General features: G+C 41.9%; 1 long non-coding RNA gene across 1 annotated transcript; it reads left to right on the top strand.

Moving 5' to 3' along the window:
* Window positions 1-21,091: 21,091 nt before the first annotated feature.
* LOC147751969 (uncharacterized) lies at window positions 21,092-22,835 on the top strand. The gene is made up of 2 exons (XR_015315414.1): window positions 21,092-21,811; window positions 21,966-22,835. It is a non-coding gene; the product is annotated as an uncharacterized LOC147751969 (long non-coding RNA).
* Window positions 22,836-23,225: the final 390 nt, after the last annotated feature.

Genomic DNA, 23,225 nt, shown 5'->3' with positions numbered 1-23,225 from the left:
GTTAATTATACGATTTTCGTATACTAATTTTACACGTAGTTGGTCTTGGGTCGAGAGCACAAATGCTCTTTTTTTTGTTTTTGAATATTTTGTTTGTTTATTCGGCTGTTAGTTTGTATTTTATTTGCCTTTGTTTTTCCACTAGCGGACTCACTTATGCCTTTGTAAATATTATGCTATGCGCCTCAACTCGCAGATAAACCTTTCTGCAAGAGCCTCTATACATGCGCGTGTAGGAGGAGAAATAGGAGAAAAAATTGAATTTTCCTAAGCGACGATTCCCTCTGCTATTAATAGAAATAATATTTCTACTATTGTTTTGCCAAAACATATTTATATTGTATCATACTATTTTACCGTTGTCTAGCCAATCGTACATTGCAACCTGGTGAGCTCAGTAGAGGACAGCTGGTCGTAGACACGAATTATCAGACAAGCGAATAAGTGAAGGCCGCTGGTGTTTGTGACTATCGTCGACCTGATGGTAATTTTTGACGCTACGATATAGTATATTGCTTGCGTTAGTGCCGTACCCGATTCCACTTGCGCTGCTATTGAAACGAACGAAAGCTCTTAATCTTTTGTCTTTTTTTGCGGTCCCGTTGGCATTGTTACGCTTTGGGATTTGGCCTGATGATGACATGACATGACATGACATGCACGATGCTGCAGAAGTAAAAGCGAATTATATGATGTTCATAGCCATTTCTACGAGGAGGATGATGACCGCCACAACGATTACGATAGGTGATGACGAAGATGCTCAGTGAGTCAACGGGTCGTTTGGTCAGCTACAACGAATTGCCGATAGCTAAATAAACGCAGTAACTATAACTACAGCTAAATAGGATCGAATTCAATCCCTCGCTCACGAACGCTCGAAAACCGATCAAGATCGACGAGCTTTACTGCTGAAGCGAACAACAGAACCGGGAAACGTCTGGAAAACAGAGATAGATGCCGATGCCGTCACCGCCATGTATCGTTGCGACTTCTCTTCTCTACGTCTTCTTCGATTCCCCTAAGGTTCTATTTCTAGCTCGGTGTAACCGTTTCAAGTGTTGCCGTTATTATTTGTGTTGTCTAAGCGTTTGACGCTGTCATTTCCCATAGTGTTTGCCATGGTGCTGCTTGATTTCTGATACCGCGACATCATCAGGAGCCTACATGCAGATTTACAAAGTTTCACATGTAGATTAGAGTGTAGAACTACGATGAACGCCAAAAGGGCAGTCAGTCATCGTTCGCTGTAACGCGTCTTTGCTACAATCAACCGGAAGGTCAATCATGTCGAAAGCGATGACAACAAAACAACAACGACGACAGGAACCGCAATGGCAACTTCGGTCCATTGGTCGACAAATCTCTACGGCTGGCAATGTCCGTCCGTACGCCTGTATAGCTTTATACTATGCGCGTCCTTCTTCTTGCGCCGTCTTCGATGCGTGGTTCGCACGTGTAGCATTCCCGTTACTTCAGCTTATATGCGTCAATAGAGAAATACAACCACGCGACAATAGCAACAATTTTAGAACAAAGCAAACAGTCAATACAGCCTGTGCACATGTAAGCTTTTGTAATCTGATAATACACCTGAAAAAAATCATATCTTTCAATTATGTACGTGTGTCGTACGCAGGATGTGATGCGCAATAACAGACACAGACATGCATGTACATAATGTAGGTCGGGCTATTCTTGGCGCTCGGCCACAGAGAACAACAAATGCAGCACGTTAATTTAATGTCAGCCTGATCTAACCATTCAACACTGTCTTGCCCCCTTACCATTCGCACGGGCTGTCACTGCTGCTGTTTCGTACAAATCTAGTCTCTTGACCTTCCTCTGGTCAATACTTGTGCTAACGTCAACGTGCTTGCCAATGGCTGCTGCTGCTGCTGCTACTACCGCGAACTACAGTCACGGCCACATTGACCACGAGTACTTCCCGTTTTCACAAAAGAAAAGTTTCTCTATTTTTTTTTGGGGGTTCGTATTCACATGATACGGCCACCGACCGTCCGCCAGCGCTATTCGCTGTCGTGCGCGTGGGTTCGGAGGTCGGATCAGATACTTATAATTGTCCCATATAAATTCGTTGTTTGGTAACGGTGTACCTGAACAACACGATGAACTAGTAAGTGGGGCAAGATTATGTCGATGGTGATAACGTTATAGATTGTTACAGCGAGCCTCGGGTCGCTCCCAAACCGGACCTTCTTTCCAGCGCTCACAAGTGCAAACGCGAGCAGGGACGAAAATCTAGGGATAATTATTAGCATTGTGTTACTGTCTGTATAGCATACGATGTAGAAAGGTAGGGAAATAAATGACGTTATGGCGTTCAGGATAGCTCCTCTCGAATCGTTTGTTCGTACTGATGAGTGATAGCTGCAAGCACACGTAGATCGGACTTGACACGGCAACGTCTAAGTGAATAATGTCTTCAGATGCATTTTTCTGCCTGCAGCAGCTGCGATTTGAAAACTTAAGAACGGAGAGGAAATCGAGAAAGTAACGTGGGGGGGGGGGAAAGTAATTGTGGGGTGCATAGCAAAATATAATAGCGAGAAACATGGTAGACGGGTCGTTTAGCCAACCACAAGCACTCTATGATGTAAAGTTAAGACAAACTTTTATGTACTTTCGTTATCGACACTGGTGTTGACGTTGTCGACATCAAATTAACAAAGAAGTAATTTTATTTTCTATACGTTTTTTTACCTTATTCGCAGCCGGGAATCACAAGACCCTTACCGAGATAGGTAAAAAGCGAAGTGGCAATAGAGAGAGCGTCAGAAGGTAAAACTTGCAGGGAGAATGGAAAAAGGTGTCGACGCCCGAGAGTCTTGCCAAACCAATCCGTCACGACGAAACTACCTGATATCTTGATTCTAAATGACTCGCACTGCTGCGCTATCGGCTACTCGGAACGTAGCCATTTTGTTCTCTGTCGTTTGTAGCATGACACACTGTGTGCGTCTACTTAAACGTACATATATACATATGTGTGTGCACATGCTCGATCGCATACTTTATAGAAGAAACTTTACAGGACGGCAGATGGGAAGCCAGAAGATGATCATAAAAATAAAACTGGAGAAACAGATGGACGGACACGGAGGGATTGAAAACGAAAGGGGAAAGGGTGTCGAGAAAGATATATGGGGTAGAACGGGGGAGAGATGAGAAGAGCGCTCAACAATGTCGGGTGAGCGGCACAAACTGCGGCAGACGGCGACAACGGCGTCAAGCATAAACTGAAGCCACTACCGTTGGATTTTCACGTTGCTGGCCACAGTTTCGCCGATGAAAGCAAATACATGTAAAGACAATAGAATAGTATGATTACGCGAAAAAATAAAGAAAAAAAAACGAAAGAAAGGTTTGATAATGTTACCATAAATACCGAATGAATTATAACATAGGACAAAGGGTGAAGCGATATGCACTATACGTGTATCCATCCTGTTACGAAGTTGAGTAATAGTTTCGCATAGATGTTTTTAACCAGTTTCAACATAAACCGGAGCGCAATAACGAGCAGATACGGATTGCATAGATTCGTGATCGCGTGTAAAGCTGGTGATCGACTGCATAGAGATTAATATCATAAAGATCGGTAGCAGTTCTGAAATATCCCTGATTAGTACTGGTTGTACGACTTTATCCGCGCTGCGCCTGCAATGACCGCTGCCCTTTTTATAAGAACGCCATATTTATGCTCGACACTTGGAAATATTGTTTTCTTAGATATATGCACATGATTTCAGTATCCGGACTTCGTTGTTCTTGCAAGTCTGATGATCAGCATCTTCATTAGATTACTTCTATATTCGATACGTTCAAGCCTAAAGGAAAGCTTAATAAGCATTTCGACTCATCTTATTTGCCCTCCGCTCCGGAGTCACTTCATACAAACATATTTGTCGCACATATAGAGCTTGTCTGCAGCACTCCGAATCAGCCGAAAATCAACCGATCACAGCCGAAACAGCCCGTGCTACGTCTTTATCGTTGCATACTAATATAAGCCGAGGAAAATTGAAAAAAGCAGAAGAAGAAGAAGAAGAAGAAGAAGAAGATGAAGTAAATGATGGTGATCCCGCTTATCTCTTCGAAGGTGTCTGTGTGTGTTTTCACTTGTCTATATGTATATAGCTGCCAGCCTACGCCCTATAGGGCGTCCCTCATGTATCCCTTCGCGCATATGTACATATTTTTCCGTCACTATGCCTAGCGCGTAATGAGCAAGTACTATATCTGTAAAACTGCGGATAACAGCCTGTGAGCGGGGAACATGTCTCTGTCTGTGTGACAGTTGATCCTGTTTCGGCCGCCGCATTTCGTCTTCGTCTTGCCAAAGGCCCTTTTGTTCTAAAAACGAATGATGAGCCGTTGATTCCGGAAGATACTTTGCGACTTCTAACTTCTACGATCGCTACTACTACTACTACTACTGTGTATATACGTTTGTGTTACGACAGTGGAAACACTGTAGCTAATTGTATTACACGCAGCGTTAGTCGACACCTGCTGCTGCTGTTGCTGCTGCTGCTGCTGCTGCTGCTGCCGCCGCCGCCGCCGCCGCCGTTGCCACTGTAGGAAAGCTTCGACCACTCCGCCCTTGAAAGACAGGCTAATGCCCGCTGACGCCTGGAAGGAGCCATGGCTGCCAACAAAGGCGATCTTCCACCTTAGCTTCTTGTATACCTGTTTCGTCCTTTCCTCTTGCTTCCGTTGACTGCGCGCCTATTGTATAATAGCACATGCCGGCAAATTTTTACAAGCAAAACGAATTGCCAGAAGGACTGAATATCTTCCCTTTTGATAGCTGCAGCTCTAGTTTGTACGTACGTGTATCTCTTTAAAGAAGATGTCCTGCATATATCGAGCACAAATACATATACACACCCGGCAAGGTAACGCATTGCAGCTAATAATAATGTTAACAATAACAAGAGGTAGCGAGTGCTCCGTCGGAGCGTGCGAATGGAAATTACCGAGAGAAGGAAAGCCCGTGGAGGGCAAAGACGAGCAAGTAACATAAAGATGAAATGCACAAACGAGCATAACAACAATCCCAGGCTACGGTACAATTGTGTAATTTAATCGTAATAACAATCTGCTGCAGTGTGTATTCACTATGACAACTACCACCACTGCCTCAGCGGACTATTCTAATAACAGTGACAGACCTGCAAAAACAGTGGCAATAAAAACAACAATAACACAGCGCGTGACAGAGTGTCGTCGTTCGTCAGCGTACACCTGCCAGCAGAAATGCTCTGCCCTCGCCCGACAAAACGGTTCAAGACGCCGCGTCGATCCGAACGACTGCTGAAACGATGATGCATAGTTAGTTCATGGCAGCCGCTGGAGGAAGATGACTGAATGATGAATAAACTAGTTACAATAAGTTTGCCCTGGTTACTGAGAGATACAGGAGAGAAAGACGCGGAGGGCGAAAGCTATCCGTAACACTAATCACCGGAAAGAACCATCAAGCGAAGACAAACGAAATCAGTCAGAAGAGCAACAAACAAAGGCCGAAAATAGTCACTATTCTGCCACTGGGCACCTACACGTAATGGGTAAATAATGAAACAATAAAAATAATAACATGGTACTAGTGGTAATATCTGGTATAACAGCAACGACGGTGGCATTGACAAAAGATTAAGGGCAAGCCTATGAGAAAGCATACTAAAAAATTGTCGCCTTTAGCGTCGAACGCCAGCAGTAGCAGTAGCAGAAAGATGAATAAGCGGACACCGGCGGATCACACTTGATGAGCCAGTGCGCGCATGTGTAAAATATTATCAACTAGAACATCACAGTATTTTGCTATGCATATACAGACTCACTCACATGTAAAACATTTGAACGGAAAGGAAAAAGGGAAATAGACGTGGCTTATTATACGGTTTGTGTGGCCTGTGGACAGTGGCCGAAAGCGCACGGAAGCGCGCGCGACAGACATTTAAGAAAAAGGGGGTCAAATACTTTTTCAATGTTTTCCTGTTTATTTGACTTGCTTGAAATGTCTGTTGTTGTTGTTATTATATTAATACCTTACCAGCGTCAGCATGGTTAATTAGTTATCCCTATGAATAAATGAGATTTTACAAAAAAAAATTGAAAATATTGGAAGGCGACAATAGTCCTAGACAATAGTTATTTCGGGTGACGACGACATAGGCGCTTGACAAAAGCTTTTTTTGAGATGCGTTTGATTTCGATTATCCTGTTACTTAACGTGACAGGCGTCAAGAGCTACAACGTAGGTAACGTCAACGAAAAGGCGCTAATAGCATCTACTTGACTAGTAATTGCCCCTGGCTTTTTAGGTCCACAAGGTGAGCACCGAAATACCTGCTGGCTAAAGCCAAATACACAGCAGAGTCAATGTTAGCGTTCTTCTGAAGCTGTCAAGTGCTATACACGTACAAAATTTGGGGCGCTTGGTTTTCGAGGGCGAAAAAACGTTCAATCAGGGCAGAAATGCCTATAAAAAGAAAAAAGAAAGAGAGAGAAAGTTGTCGTATGAATTAGATGACATTTTGCGCCCACTAAAGCTTGTAGGTCGGTGTCGGTACTTAAATAATGTATACTATTACGTACGTAGTAGACATGCAGCTGGATTAACTGCTACCTAGTACACAGAGTGAATGTATATAAGACCACTTGGAGAGATTTGAGAGATGTATACATAGAGTATGCTATCATGCTTTACTTGGTTAGTAGCAAAATTTCTGTTTCATACATTCAGTTCTAATTGTGGGCTAACGGTATGAAACATAGAACGTTCGCTGGCGTACGTTGCTCAATTAATTAAAAGCGGTCATTTAAAAAATCAGCTTTCGTCTCACCAAATCTCGCTCCCCTGTATCCTTCCTGTCGATTGAAGGTATATTTATTCTCACTATCAGTCACCGCATTGGTTTCCTCTGTTTTCCCATCCCGTATCAGTTGGTGTCACTTGAGCTGACGCTCGGAACGCAAACTCGCGTGTGTGTGAGTTTAGAATTGGCAAAGCAATATCTAGTACTCAAAACTGACTTTCTTTCGAAATACCGAAAGTGACCCTTTTATTGTTAGGGCCTGCATTGATATGAGCTAGCTAGCTAGCTAGCTAGCTGGCTGGCTGGCTGGCTGGCGGGCTGGTTGGCTTGTAATTATGGCTTGATAGTCCTACAAAGAAAACCACTAAGTTACGGGGGCGACAATCGTCTTGTGAAAAGTGACTAAAAATGACTGTTGAGTCTGAACAGCGCATGATAGAATTCAAAAGGCCAGCGGCGGGCAGTCTCTTTGCTCTGCCCTTGTAGTATCGGTGGGAATAATAGAACTAACATTGGTTGTTACTTCCATAGGCCGTTGATGCGGCCGGCTGCCGATATCGTTCTCGAAAATTGTCTAAAAATCGATCGTCATTTTCGAATAGCGCATTTGACAGGTCACTCAGTTGTTGTTATTGTTGAAATGCTGAAACCGGAGCATCGACGAGCGATCATCTCGTTGTTACTGAATGAAGGAATCAATGAACGGTCACTAAACAGAGCTTAGCATGGGAAACCAGGGTGGTAGTATTATTATATAGATTGTGAGCTGTGGTAAATAGTAGTTGGCAGTTTCTATTCGCTCACACAATGACACGCTCCTACGCCTACTTCTATTTTTTGTATATAAATATTTATATCTATTGTTTCTCACGTATTTTATTTTTTATACTGACGCAAGATACATTTACTATGTAGTGCGTCATTCACTGAATTCGGTTGGCAATTATGTCCTATTCGAATTTAGGTACATACGCACACGGCGATAATTCGATAAATCAGGCTTTTGTCAGGCAACAAACGTCTATTGCAACTGCCTTCAAGTCGTTACACTCAGCCCTCTTTAAACTGAATGGAGCGCAGGGTACTCAATCTGTCCCTGACTGAAGCCTTTCGGTAATTACACTTGGAATTTTGACGCATATTATCTACATATCAATGAAATAATTGTCTCTTTTACGAAGACTAATATTTATATTTTGCTTATAAACATAATATGGTGTTCGTTGATGGTTGTGTTGGTGTTATCGTTGTTAACGCGTTCGTCATCTTCGTTGACAATCTGCTTAGAGTGCTACAGCTGAGTACCTATGAGTCAAGTTTTACTGGTTTCACGAAATGGACTTCAACTTAAAAATTGGTTACCATGTGAGCTGTTTAGAGTGTATCATCTTGGCCCTTTTGTGCATTGAATGAAGTGCATACGATAGAGGTCTGCCGATTTCACACTCTCGCGAGATTTGCGGATCCGTTGTTGTTGTAAGCAGTAGGAACACATTTGTCAACATAGGGATGATTTAGAATTCTTTTTTTGAAGTGCAAGTGTAGTCTAGTCAATCTAGGTCCGAATAAACCATTTCGTTTCTATGGAGGACAGTATACCATAATTAAAACGCTTTGTACTATTGAATAAGAGAAATTGGTTTAGTGATCGTTAGCGTTTCTTTTTTTTTAAAATTCAATAAGAATTGCTGCCAGCATTATGGCTATACATTAGCGGAATCAGCTGCTTGTATATGCCTGTAATAAAAGAACACTACCAAATAGATTCTGCATGAGAATTCGAGTATATCTATAACTTCTAAATAAGGTTTTCGTCCGCGCCCGTCGCTATGAGTCTGGTATAATCTCTCGGTATCTATATATATATATATATATATATATATATACATATATATATATATATATATGTGTGTGTGTATTTACTGGCCAACGGACCCATTTGTCAACAACGGGGATAGCAAACGAGAATGGCAGCTTTTTCAGCTGTTATAAATGCTTCTAAAGAAAAAAATGTTCGAGTCCTTATCCGTATGACTCGCTCAGCGCTTTGGCAAAGATCTCTCTTCGTTCCTCTCTCCTTCGAATCGTCTTCGTTCGGGCTGCTGGCCGCCGTTCCATCTTTTTCTAGTCGCTGTCGAGGCCGGTTGTTGCGGCCTTTCTTTTAGGAAAAACAAGAAAAGCTGGCCGCTCGTGCACGACTTAGTTAGCCCAATACTCTGCTACTATATGCTAGGCCAGCGAGCATCTTCGATGTCGTGCCTATGGAAAACGAGTAACAGGGACGATAGAAGGGACGTCGAGGAGGCCCGACACTATTTAGCCGGGCTACAGTTTTGTACGACTACCACTAAGGCAGTGACAACAGTAGGGCTAGGCTGGGCTCACCCGTGGGCGGAGGGCGTCCAACACGCCATGTCGTTCATTGTGCTGCCATAATCCTATATGCTTCTATGGCAGCTCACTCGAGTACAAGAGATCAAGCAGACAGGGGATACGACGTGAATAAGGCGAAAAGCAAAATCTTTGTAAGACGTCTACCTGGCCCAGGGTAGTAAATATTCTCAAATATTGGCATCGCTTCGAAGAGCTTAACGGCATATGTCTAACTTCGATACAAGTATCGAGAAAGACACTGTTAGAAAAAGGTATCCAAGATGAGACTGGCATTGAGAAAACTTGGGATTAAATTTGCAACAGATTGTTGCACGAGCTTTATTCATTAAACGAATTCATGATTTTTTACTAAACCCTCGCTTTGTTCTAAGGCAGCAGGTCGTTGAATAACTGATCTATCGTACTGTCACGCTTGACTGATGAAGTCTTCGACTGCTATCGAATATAAACAATTTTTTTTACCGTGTTAGCAACTTCGGTTTTATTAAAGCAGTAATACACTACGTGGACATATACTTTGCGACTAAAGTAAATAAAGTATTCATATTATCCTAAAAATTATTAGTGAAATATCTCTGTTCAAATCAGGCCATACGTTTACCGAGCTGAGTGTGTCTAATCGGACATTTTCGATGCGCTACTGTAGAATACAAGGTCGTAGAGAAGGCAATTTTATGCCAGCCAGATCGGTGGTAGCTCGACGAAGACAACAGCGTCGCCTTAAAAGAAAAATATCTGCGAAGGTATAGTCTCCATTTTTCCCCTACAACCAAATTCTCGAAGAAGCTTCGACCACTGACAGTGGTCCATTTCACAGAGTAACGAGCTAGGCGTTTGCTGTGTGTCGTTCTGTATTTTCTTGGGCGGATCAAACGCATTATCCATCGGCCATATCCTCTGCTGGAATATATGCGCAGGTTTTTGTGCTTTCACCGTGTTCGTTTTCTTTTTTTTTTTATTATTATTTGCGATTGAATCTCAGTCGCAGTTGTGGTGGCATTTTCATTTTCCCAGCCGAATGTTGCTTTTGCCTTAAGACATCATCGAGGACACCGTTCACTGGACACGTCGAAGACGTACAGCGTATCACGCAAACATTTGCACTCACATAAACACCTCACGTTGATTTTAAAAATGATATTACCTTTGCTTTATATATATCAGCATCGTTACGAACGCCTGGTTTTTGCCCGCGTGTCGGAACTAGCCCATTGGCCCGTAACGTAGGACGCGGTCTGATACAATTCGATTGAGCGGGGCTGTTTGGTCGTCCGAACGGCTTACTTTCATGGGTAGTGCCTCTTGAAAGCGGCCCGCGAATTGGTATCTGATCCTTGACCGGTGTAGGCCAAAAGATGCAATAGCGCTTTTTAGAGTACGATATGCTTGACGCTGCCCAGCCAGCCGACATAGTCATGTATTAGAATCATCCTCATTATGGGTGTTTGGTCTGAGCTGTCAGCGTCCGGCACTGGAGTTTTACTTTTTGTCTCATCATGTTCTTGCTACCGATGCCGCAGATGATGTCAAGGGCAAATTGTAATTCGGATGACTATAGCTACAAACGAGTTAATTAGCTTCGCAATGGCGCTGAACATATGTATGGAATATCAGTACGGAAATAGCACTGTAAGACCACCGTACGCTAAACGTAATAGCAATGAAATGTCGCTTAACGTCACAAACAATACTAACCCTCTTCTTTAACTACCTATTCAAATTCGTTTAAACCTTCTGCCATTGGGAGAGTACCTACAATTACCAAAATAGATTGGCGTATCCATTCCGCTATTTTAACATCTTTTTTCGCTATCAGATACCAAACAAAACGGTGTTTGAGTATTCCATAGAGCTTTGTCCACACGATCCGCTAATTATCTGAATCACATTGGTCAATTACTAATATCGCATATGTAACGAATTATTGAAGCCCCGTGTTATGTAAAGCATGTAGAAATGGCGCTTGTGTTATGCGATACTTAGTCGGTTAAGGTGGCCAAAACAAGTGTTGATTTCCCCTATTTATTACAAATATAAGGCCTTCCTTAAAGCACTTACAAATATTGCCTACGGTAAACATATAGCGCGGGCCAATATCGTCGGCTTTTTACTTGAAGAGATTGAGTCTGTCTAAAACTAATGATAATATCCGCCTGCCATGTCGTTTCGCTACGACGAAACACAATAGTTCTTTTGTTTTTTTGGACCTCATATTTTCCCCTGCGTCCAAACACTGCCAAAACCCTACAGAGGTGGGCGTTTGTAAACATGCGGTGACCTGTGCAGTCGACAGGCTGCTAATTTAACGATGTTTGTTATTGAATACTCATATCAACATTGAATTTGTATTCAAACTCAACAATATCCCTCAGAGTGTCGACCAAAAACGCCCCATGCGGCTCTGGTCAATGCGTCTGTTGACGTGTCCTCACATTTGCTCGTGGCGGCTTGATACGAACGGATCAGACAAGGTGGCCTGCACGCGTTATTATATGCTAATGTTCAGCAAGTGGGTGCGTCCCGCTTAACTTGACTACCTTGAAGAATGAAGTACCTCAATCAATTTTCGTCGCTTCCTATCGATGGCTTGTCAGGTTCGCAATAACACCGCAGTAGTGTCATCGGCCGTAGAACTGGCCAAGCGATTGCACATCTTAATATCGGACCCAGTGGCCATACCACGTGTAGGCAGTGGTTCAGCGTTTCTCCATTTTGTCCTATTTTGCCCCTTGCTTTCCTGGGGATTGCATCATTAGGATGTCACTTCTGCTATGACTGACACCACTAATGCTGCTACTGTTAACGGTGTGCATGTTACAACTAAAAGACTGTGCGCGTACACAGTGCACCAGGTGTACATGTTGTTGTTGTTGTTGTTTGTCATCATTCTCTTATTCTGCTCGTCTGTTGAGCACGACGCGATCGGTTTCATCTGGGGCTGGTTACCGCAGATTCCCCGCTGATTCGCCGTTTCCTCATCGGAAAATGATATAGAGAATCTATCGTTCTTTGCCGCGTTTCACCACTTTCATTTTGCTCATTCCAAATGATGTTCGGAACTTTGTGGACAACGGCGATGCCTGCCAGCTACTGTGTTAGAACTCTTCGTTTCCGGCGGCGCGCTGATAGACTAAACGAACTGCAGAATGAAAATGAAAAATGACAGAGATGAAGAATCGAAACGAAATAAAATTAGAGATGTTTCAGCTGCGTCCGATCAACGCGACTTACCTGTAGAATAATAAGCTGTGCGTGCAGAATACATCGTGTGCGTGCGTGCGTGCTTGTACGCGTGCGTATTTGTGTACGCGAAGTAACGTATAACGTCATGATAATATCTGTCGGTAGCATAACCCGAAAAACGAAAGAAAAAGGCCTAAGGGGATCATAGTCACGGTGGCATCCAGATGTAAATTGTCAGCGTCTCAGTAATTCGATAATGTTTCTTCCCTTTCGATCTGTCCGATCGTAATCTTTTTGCCTCGGGGTCCAGTTCCAAGTTAGGCTTGGAAAAGAAGACAAGAATAGAATTACCATGTCGTCTTACATGCTTGTGTGTCAGGATTAATCGGAATCTTAACAAACGATATATCGTTTAAGACCGTTTACCCATTTGGATACAATAAGATAACACCTATACGTAAATGTAGATCGATTTTGATAGTTAGAAACAATTTATTGATCGGAATAGACTGAGTGAAGCCGCTCTCCAAACGGAACGATAGTAGGGATAAATAGCGGTGGTTTGTTGATTTGATTCTGTTGCAGAAATAGTAATTTTCCAACCATTGGAAGAAGACCTTTACTTTATTACAGCATTGTAACCATAGCAGAAACTTCCTTGAAGATGAACAGCTGTTTTCGCTTGCTGGTAAATCGATTCCTGGGTCTGTTTTCGATAACGACTAAAACCTTTCAGCGCACGCTTCCATTGTGCGTGTATCGCCACCAAATACACGTTATACACGATTCCATTTTGATCGTATTTCGGTATGTAAAGGAACAGTGTTTTGTGAGCTAGGAATATCTATCGGCACATGCATCGTATCTTACACTTCAGTTTTGCTTAACTTTTAATTTCTGGCTGCCTCGAATACTTTAATGTCCTTTCGTGCGCCATCGCAAATAGCTCTCAGGTACAATCCTTCCCGAACAAGGAGGAACAAAAAACTGACAAAGAAAAGAAACAGGGCTAAATTCATTTGAATCGCCCACAACCACTTTAAACATATGTGTCGTATAAAAATTCTGCCCTCTTAACTGAGAAATACGTGTCGAATCGAACGTGCGTATTATTGAGCACGATTGATTTAATTAGTGTAAAATGAGCCGCTATATACGTTAACAGCCATAGCATAAAGTAGGAATTTCATGTTACCCCACTCCCATCAGTGACGATTCCTGTCATAACGATATGTGTGACGTGACGAGTTGAAACGGACGTAGCAACCGTCGTCAGAGTAATGTCCTATTTATATACTATGATTGTTTATTAGTGTTGGAACGGTCGTCGCTTATGTTATCGAATCCCACTGTCAGTGTAGATGAACGGAAAACCCAGAAACGCAGCGTTCGTCACTCTGCAGTTGAACTACTCTTTCATTTCTATATCACGTCACACGGAGGAAGTGAATATGTTTGTTTTGCTCGATCACGCTGGTGGGAAGCGGAGTGGATCAGAATTGACTGCGGAAGGAGGTCGATATTTGTGGGTATATAGTGAATATAAATGTGTGGACTTTATGTCAAGGGACATCTATATAGGCTGGATATTGTGTTTTGGAACTGTTGTTCTTATTGCCATTTAAACATACTGCTTGCTGCTAGTGAAGTATCTTTGTGAACTATAAGTCTTCAACCCGATTGTTCAATGAAATTATACATCTTGATCCGTTGTTTGCGGCAAATTGGTCCAGCTTAATACTAAATACTTAAGATAGTTTTACATTGGACTACATACAGCCGAATTTGGCCGATCGTTTGAAGGATATATATATCATACAAGCTTCGGGCGAGGTGTTGATTAATCGGTTGACAACAATATATATCCGATAGGCTATTTTTCGATCTACTGCACGACATCGTTGCCAATTGACGCATGAATTACAGATAACGATCTGAAGCAATTGGTTTCGGCCATCGCCTTTCCTTTAGATTAGAACAGTTAATTTAGAGTAGCGATTATTTCTTTTGTGTCGTACTTCTTATCAAGCATATAGAGGTTATAGACTCAGCATTACATCTGGAAATATCTGGATCTTCGTGAACATTTGAAATAAGCTGTACACGTGTTTGTCCGTGTGTCTCTATGAGGAGCAAATACTATACGTGTAAGAATGATTAAACACATATGAAAATCTACATATATACAAACTGTTTCGCATGCGCACAAACAGACACGTATCAAACACGTAACGTGCTATTTATCATGGCCGCCAGTAGAACCATCTGTTTCGCATATTGGGCCCTTCTATCCTCCAAGGGGGTTTGCGTTTTCGACCGATTCTTCGATTTCACTAACTCCTGGGTCTGGCCCGTGCCATTTTTCGTACTAACTGCAACTAAAGCAGCATTGTCCCTGGTCTCTGCCATCTGCATGTCGAGTAGCCTGGGTGTAGTTCTGTGTGAATGCGCGCGCTGGCGGGAAATTCTTTAGAAGCGATCAGAGGCTCCGGCTGCTGCTTGATTAATGATCAGTAATAATAGGAGAAATAGAACTTGTACGCAAATTTGATTCAACAAACGGCTCGACAAAAACAAAAACGTCAACAACAACAACAATAATAATAATAACCGCTAAAGCATCGAACGTCTGCTGGTCATCGCTGTCAACATGGCACTATAGAGCAGTACGGGCCATAATTGCACTTTAAATAATGCTTATTTGTACATGATACGGCTAATAACGGCCATGCTAGTACTCGCATAACACAGCGAAAAACCCAGAAATTCCAATCGTCGAGGTGTTGTATGAAATAAAGTAAATTCGTAAGAGCATTCGAACGGTTGAATCGGGTCAGCGATGTCGGTACGTGCGTCCGACGACACGTCCGAAACACACGCCCAGACTCAAACACGTAAATTAGACTTGTAGCGCAAGTTGCTCTGAGCGCCAATGTTTGTTCTATTGGTAGACAAGGATGTTACTTTACCAGAGTGATTTTACTTCTATTTGTTGAGTTAAATTTAAACGTTCGAAAAAGTTACACAGTACGTATTACTCTCAATGTCGTTTGCCGCACTTATCTATTCACCACTTACTTATTTAGACACCAATCAGTATTAGTAAATCTTTATCAGTCTGTTTCATTGACTTCCGTCACGTACGTAAAAGCTCATGCCAACGTTACACACACCTGTCCACTAATGGTAGCTACGCTGTATTAAAACGATCAGAAAGCAAAAGTTCTTCTTTAACACAATGATCAGACGCAACAGCTTTTGTTATCATCTGATCAGCATCGTGATGTTGCAATACATCTTGTAACAATATTACGGGCGTATCCATCACGCAGAATAGTATCAACTATGGCGTCCATATCAGCTAACGCTTTGTCAGTACCACTTGCTGTTTGCTAGAAGCAACTGTAATTTTATTACCGTTAAGTATAAGAGGGCGGCGTCAGAGGTACGAGTTACTACAACACGGGCTTTTTTTCTCGTACACTTGATCGTTTTATCAATTCAGATCCATTAAATCTTTCCTTTTAGATCAAACTGGACAAGAATCAGAAGAAATGAGATCAGATAGAAATATTCGATACCACCGCTGGTGGCGTTGGCAGCAGCGATCTTCTGACTCTACTGAGTAATAACAGTAATCATTATGTGATATGATTTGTTTACGTACGTCGTGTTATGTATTGTACACTGAAAAAGATACATGGACACGTATTGCACCCCTCTCGATGTACCACTGCGGATCCAACAGGCATAAATACGAATTTATATAAATGGAAATCACGCGCTCGTTTGGATCAAATTAAACTATGTATGTTATTTTGTATCACGTGGTCGCATGGCTTACGGTATATTATGTATAGCGTTGATTAGTACTTTCACATCATTCTCGAGTTGGGTTTAGACATTGAACGCCAGTCTGATCTTCTACCATTTTGATACTTTTGACAATCTGTATGTTAATGACATCCACTTATTTCATCGATCCCGCCGTGGAACTGAGAAAATCTCGGATCAGAAATGTTAGTCTTTGGTAAACCTTTCCTTTGGAGCTTACTGATCGCAGGTTTGGCGTGTTTATGAACGATTGAAAACGAAGATGCCCCAACACGAAGAGTTTTACTAGTTAGCTCGAATCAGCTGTATGATTTACTATAAGCGTTTGCGGAATAACTTACTTTGAGGGCTTATAAATTTGAAGTGAGATCCGAAGTAGAGTCGCCTTTGACAAAAAAATACGGTGTCCCAGTCTACCACGAACAGGTTGACACTTGTGGTAGAAATAAGTTTGCAGTTTTGTACCGGGTTCGTATAGAGACATGTATAATTGTTGTCATGCATAGGCTGCGCTTATACTGTATGCAAATCTTACTGAGTAATCTTTTTTTGTTATCATACCAGAGCCAAGGTCTGTCCAACATCAGTGTCTAAACAATTTATCTGAGTTGACATCTCAGACCGTTTAATGCGCCGTGCTAAAACGCAAAAAACGTTACGATATAACGAAAAGCCACTGCTGTCAGTTATTTTAGAACGGGTTTAATTGGCTACCGCCATTCGTGCCCCTGCTCCGGTTTTTGTCGTTAGGATGAAGAAAACAAAGCAACTAACCGGAGGATGGTAACGTTGATGGCCAACGGTTAACACCGGACAGGTAATCAGACCATCTGAAGGAGAGAAGTTGTTGGAAAGAAGAGACACGAATAAAGGAAGGGTCAACCTCATTTGTAAACTACTTCGTCATTTTTTCTCCGATAATGGGCGACTGTCGTTGTTGACGACGTTATCGTCATGACGGTGATTTAGTAGCTCCGGTAACTAATGACATCGCAATCGAACCTGGATCTAACCAAGTCTTACGGTGAACATTTTCCATACATCTTTTATCCCCCTCAAGTCTGTGTTCAACGATTTTTTTCGAATCGAGATTTTCCCCCACAAGACTGGTCTGATCAGACTTGCTGTAGGTTGCAGAGCAAAGCTTCATAAGTCAACCACGCTCGTGTCGTACAAAGAATTTATTATTTCTAACCTAATTTCCATTAATCAGCCATTATTTCGGTATATATGACGTATCGTGCACAATGTTGAGGTCCCTTTACTAGTGACTGTATTGAAACCTTCAAACTGCAACGGAATATTACGTCAGTGCACGTTAAGTGACCAATTACGGTACAGCTAGAATCAACACGGCGAATAAACGAGCTACAGAGTAGACAAATAGACTGGTCGTATCTTACCTTTGTTAGGCCTTTGACCTTTTCAGGCGGCTGTAAGACTGCAAGTCACTACAGTTAATACTAACTTGCCGACAGGGCCAACTATCAACACTGTCAACTCTGATTAAAGCAATTTAGCGTAGACAATAGAGAGTATTATGCGGAGGATAACAGTAAAAGGGTTGTCGTGTATACGCACTCCTTTTAGGCTAGATTTACGAAGAGTTTGGATACAGGAGGATTGCATTTGTCTATTTCAAGATGGATATGCGAGTGAGCAAGTTAAACCGCGAGAAAATATGTTGACTTTAAATAGACTTAGTATTCTATAGGTTCCAACCGGACTGATGGCCGACAGTGGCAGTGGTAATATTGTTACTGCTATAACAATGTGATGGGTACGTATATAGGTGGTAGCCTTTGTCGGCGGCATTGGTGATCTCAGAGAGGGTGAGTAGACTACCCAGAGACATCATAGGCTTGTAACTATATTTTAATATACTTTCGACAAAAGCCGACGCGTAGCTATAATTTTATCAAGTGCTACTTTCGTGAATTTTTCATTCTGTCTTTTCTAATCACAACGTCTGACCCGTAAATCCAATCTTAGCGATCCCGTACGTTTCCCTGACGCGAAATACAAACAACGTGGTAGTGGACGTCAACAGTTTTTAAAAAGCAGATCGTATATTCGAATAATCCCGCTATGGCTTTATTGACTCTTTCCCGAAATTACTGACGTCTTTGAAATTACCATTCACTTTGTTTACTGTTGTTATTGCTATTACTAATTATCAAATAGAAATTGCTTAGATAACATTCGAGTTCTACCTCCGCCCGTGGCCGGTGTGGTCGCTGGCTGAGGGGTGTACAAAAACAACAATGGAATACTTTACATCTAGGTGCACACGAAATCCTGTCTCCTGTATGTGCGCTGTGCTGATAACTGTGACAACGATCGTAGCGGCGGCAGCAGTAGCAGAAAAAATATGGAAATATGATAATTCTTATCATGATGACAGCATTTCAAGCTGTCTCATCATATAATCAATAGTTTAGCAAAGACTATCTAATTTTCCAGTGAACCGCAGGACAAAAAAACAGTTGGTCGACCGGCCAACCAGCCAGCCCTGTGCGCAAGCGAGCAATGAAGGGTGTAAGCAGCTATCTAGAAACGGGGCCATTAAATTTACTAAGCAAAACGTAATATTTTATGCGTGTAGCTATGCGCCAAGCCCGATCAGGGGCAAATCAAAATCATAAAAAGAGCAGAATTGCAGTAGGGACAGCGATAGCAGCTCAGCGACTGGATGGGGTGGGATGTGTTGTTGGCCCTCATTGTTATTAGACTTCTATGCTCTGTCGTAACAACGTTCACGGACAGATAGGCAAATAAAGCAACGATAGAGTAGCGATTATCCCTATTCGTGTAGTGTGGGCAACACCGATGCAAACCAGCATTACTAATATGTTTCTGCGTACTAGTGTTTATCCTTCTTGTTGTCCATTATGACCGCCGTTGCCGTAACTATTGTTGTTGCTGCTGTTGTTATTGCTGCGTATCGTCTGTCCTGCAGAGTGTTTGCTTTCCGTCCGTATGCATCGTCTAATTATGCCCGCCTGTTTCTTGTTTGTGCCTATCTTATAGCCAGGAATGGCCATGCTCGATATTTTTCTCACGCTTTTTGCCCAGCAACAATATTTAAGAGGCACTGAGAAAAGAGACTTAGCAAGATTAGGAATAACGAACAGCAACAACGATAACGGATGTGTCGCATCAGCAACGGTGACGGCATAAATGGTCGGATGGATGAATCGTCAAACAATATCGACAACAGGCGACAGGCCGGCCTTAGCTGCAGCTACTTCCGATTGCTCAGTCGACATATTTCCGATGCACCTCAGCAGATATTTCAACAATGCCGTACGCGAAAAGCTAATATAATCATATAGATAGGTGGTTTTTGGGCCTATCATTTTCATTAGATGGCTGTGGGTACCTTTGCAGTCCTGCTTCTATGCACCATTCATTTGTAAGCATTCGCTGCCTATGTGCATACTCGTATATATATGCGTAATAGCTTCTGATTAATCTGAAGAAATATAAGTTTGTTGTTGCTCAACTCGGATTGTTTAGGATGGTCAAGGTTGCTTGTACGTTTGAAGCGTATCTGGAAAAGTAGCTGCAATAGTTTACTCCGCGTTCTTGGAGTCCTACTTGTGAAACCCTCAGAACTCGGTTTTTTAATGCTCCCTCGTTAACTTACGTTTTTTAATATTATCTTAAATTTGTAATTATGGAGCAGCGATTCCTTAGTGGTATGTTCTGGCCACTTTGTATCGTAACATGTCTGTAACCAGGGCGTCAGGTCATGAGGTCATATTTTTTAGGAGGAACGATCAGATCCTTTTAACTGCAATATGCTGAAAACCAAAGTGCCGTATAAATCATACATCAGAGTGGGAACCCAGGCCGAATCGAATGTGCTGTAAACCATATATGCTGTACTTATCGTATCCTTTGTTTTATTTTTCTCTATTTTATTTCAGGTAAGTGTTGCGAATGAATGACTTCGGACGCTGCGCTGACCGAAATAAAAATTGATCAGTAACACTTGACTAATGCCGTAAGCTATCTCTTTCATTTATATGCAAAGAATATCAACTAACAACCTGATAAGGTGATATCTATGTACATTCAAAAGAACCTATGTATTTTTTTTGTTTATGTGCTTCTTTCCTGAAAAAATTTTCGTATATCTTTGTTATTGTTTATTAAACGAGCCAGCCGTTATAACTACGTACAATGCGTTCGGTAAAGGTAAAGCTCCTCTATGTACTCTCGATCATTCAGAACACTCCACGCTTTAGACATAATATCAAGGTCCTTTTGGCCTGTACAAGGTGATTCTACATATGATATTTGTTCTATAGATTACATACATGGTTATAAAGATGGTCTTTCTTTATTTCGTGGGTTCGAAACTTGAATAGTGTCTTGTGGAAATGGGTTAACATTGGCTGAATTAGATAGGCGTCGACCCCCCAAAAGGTTTTCGTACGTACGACACCTGTTTTCAATGCGCATCGCTTATAAAACAGTTTGTGTTTCCTGTTCTCACGATCAGAATGCCCCAAATAAGTAGCTGATAAGGGATACCATTCGTATCGAACTGTGTCAAAAGCAACAGTAATTATAAAATAACACTACAACTCCTTGTACTGCGATTAACTAATGGGTTTTCTTCCGAAGCATTTGAATGCTATTACCGCCTCGCAGCGTTTTTATATAATAACTGTTAGTTCTAATGGGAAATATATCGCAGTTGTTATGCTGGCAGCGTATAGAGTATAGCGACATGTAGCGATAGTAACATATGTTAGTTTTCTTCAAGCATTTTCATAGAAATGTATCTAAGCTGTAAATCTATATATCTGGGGTAAAAAAGATTTATTTAACGATTTTTTTTTAAGATCTACCTTTTTTTTTTTTCGAATTTTATTACAATTTAGTGTTTAGGATCTTTTCTTGCTACGAAGTGACCATGTTGTGACCGTGTCGGTGACCAAGCAAATTGAACAATATCATACTTGAGATAATAATTCCGAATGCTTGTACGAAGCACCTGAAGCCTGCACCACTTAACCCAGATCTCAGAACGGTAGAGTCAGCATAGATATTAAAAAAACATCAACAATATAGCCAATGTATAATTTTATCAACACTATCCAGTAGCATCAGCTAACATGCGTCCCTTGCCCTCACCAGGTCGGACAACCTTCTACCGCCGTTGGCCAGTCCGGTATTTTTATAGTTGTTGTCATCGTTGACAGCTGACACTACCCTGATCAATATCTGGGACGCACCTGCCATGCTCTCTCATCCACTTCGTAAACTGTGCTTAAATCGTAGTTCGTTCAGCAAAGTTCAGACGGCTACAAACGGGGCGACGGCTCACAATATTAACTGAAAAAGCCGTTGCTAAGTAAGAACAGTGGTATTATTGGCGAAGCGAGAACGGGCCTTCCTGTGGACCTATAAGATCTATCGGACGCACTTGTATCACTGTTGCTTAGAGCCAACCGGTGATGGCTGTGAGGACACGAGATTTGGTCTTCCATTGTCCTAGTGATGGCCAGCTATTAAACAGTGAATATACGACAGCTGAAAAGGTGTGCCTCGGATATCCTAATGTTGATGTGGCCCCGCTAATATTTAAGATAGAGTATTAGTCGGCACTGAGTGATCCGGACACTCAGCCAGGCAGTGAATCCCTGACCAGTAACCCGGTTAGATACGACAATGTTGAAAATATCGATATTGCAGTTACTACGTTCACCGCCGACATCGCTAGCTCTCCACGAGGCTGATCGCTCTGTTTCATTGTTCCCTGCCTTCCTGTGGTATCTGATCCGTTCTCGACGACGTGGCCAGCAGCTTTCGAGCCCTCTGATGCGAAGTTCCATAATGAGCATAATACCTAGAAGCGACCTACAGCTGCACACGACAGGACGATTCGAAATACTTACGTGGATATTGCAGTTGGACGTGAACTCACCTAGTCCGTCATTGTCGGAGTTAACTAACACATAGATCAGTAGATATGATATCGTAATGAAAAGAATACGGGATTAGAGGTAATTGTAAATAGTCACTATATCAGCATCACTGATGCCGCTGCTATTCAGGGGATTGACGCTCAACAGGAAAGTTCTAATAGGAGAAAGTTTGTTTCGCAGTAGGCAACGTTCAGGCCCATTCTTTGCTAGATGTTATGAGCTGTTGAGCTTAATGGTTAGACCATTAGCTAATTATCTATAGTTTGAAACGGCCGTTGACGTGGTTCGTTCGTGACGAAATCAACAGTATCGACATTCATTTAGCCAATACAAATGAAAGAAAAAAAAAGACCGTTAATGGGAACTAATAGACTCTGCGGGGTCTTGTCATATCGTCAGACATATCATCAAAACCTGTAGTGGCTGTTGAGTAAGCAATCTGGTTGAGTTAACGAGCTGTTTCTATTGTTTTTGCATGGCGCTATTCGTTCTGCCAACGGTTTCCCATGGGGTACATATTTCACTTATGTGCCGATCGCCAGTATCGAGATACGACGCAGGCGGCGCTATCATAACCATTACGCCTTGAAATTTCGCTTATGTGTAATATATTTATCATTACTTGCACCACGGATAACTTTGGGGATGTCGTGTTTACATTTAAGACTAGTCGGATCAAGGTAGTTTTACACTTTGGTATTTGTCCTTTTCGATTCCCGTAGACTGATCGTTGTCGGGCTATATCGATATCAATATTAGACATAGCTGTTCATCCGTACAGTTGCTAGTCAGACCTCTAGAAATTAAAATTAATTGACGTACTCAAATAAGTTAAGTGGTTGAAAACTTATATGTCAGCTTATTAGTGTCAAGTGCTTTTATCAGCGATTTCGTATATTATTCATCTCGAACTAACAATAGTAACAACAGCTCATTTAATATCGGATCAACATCGCGCAGCATCGATTGATGTATGCTACGGCAGTGATATATAGTCGTAAGTACTTAAAACTTTTTCTGTATCAGT

This window comes from Varroa jacobsoni, unplaced genomic scaffold (genome assembly GCF_002532875.2).
Source record: "Varroa jacobsoni isolate VJ856 unplaced genomic scaffold, vjacob_1.0 contig00826, whole genome shotgun sequence".
NCBI classification, from domain to species: Eukaryota; Metazoa; Arthropoda; class Arachnida; order Mesostigmata; family Varroidae; genus Varroa; species Varroa jacobsoni.
This window is presented reverse-complemented; position numbering and strand designations above follow the sequence as displayed.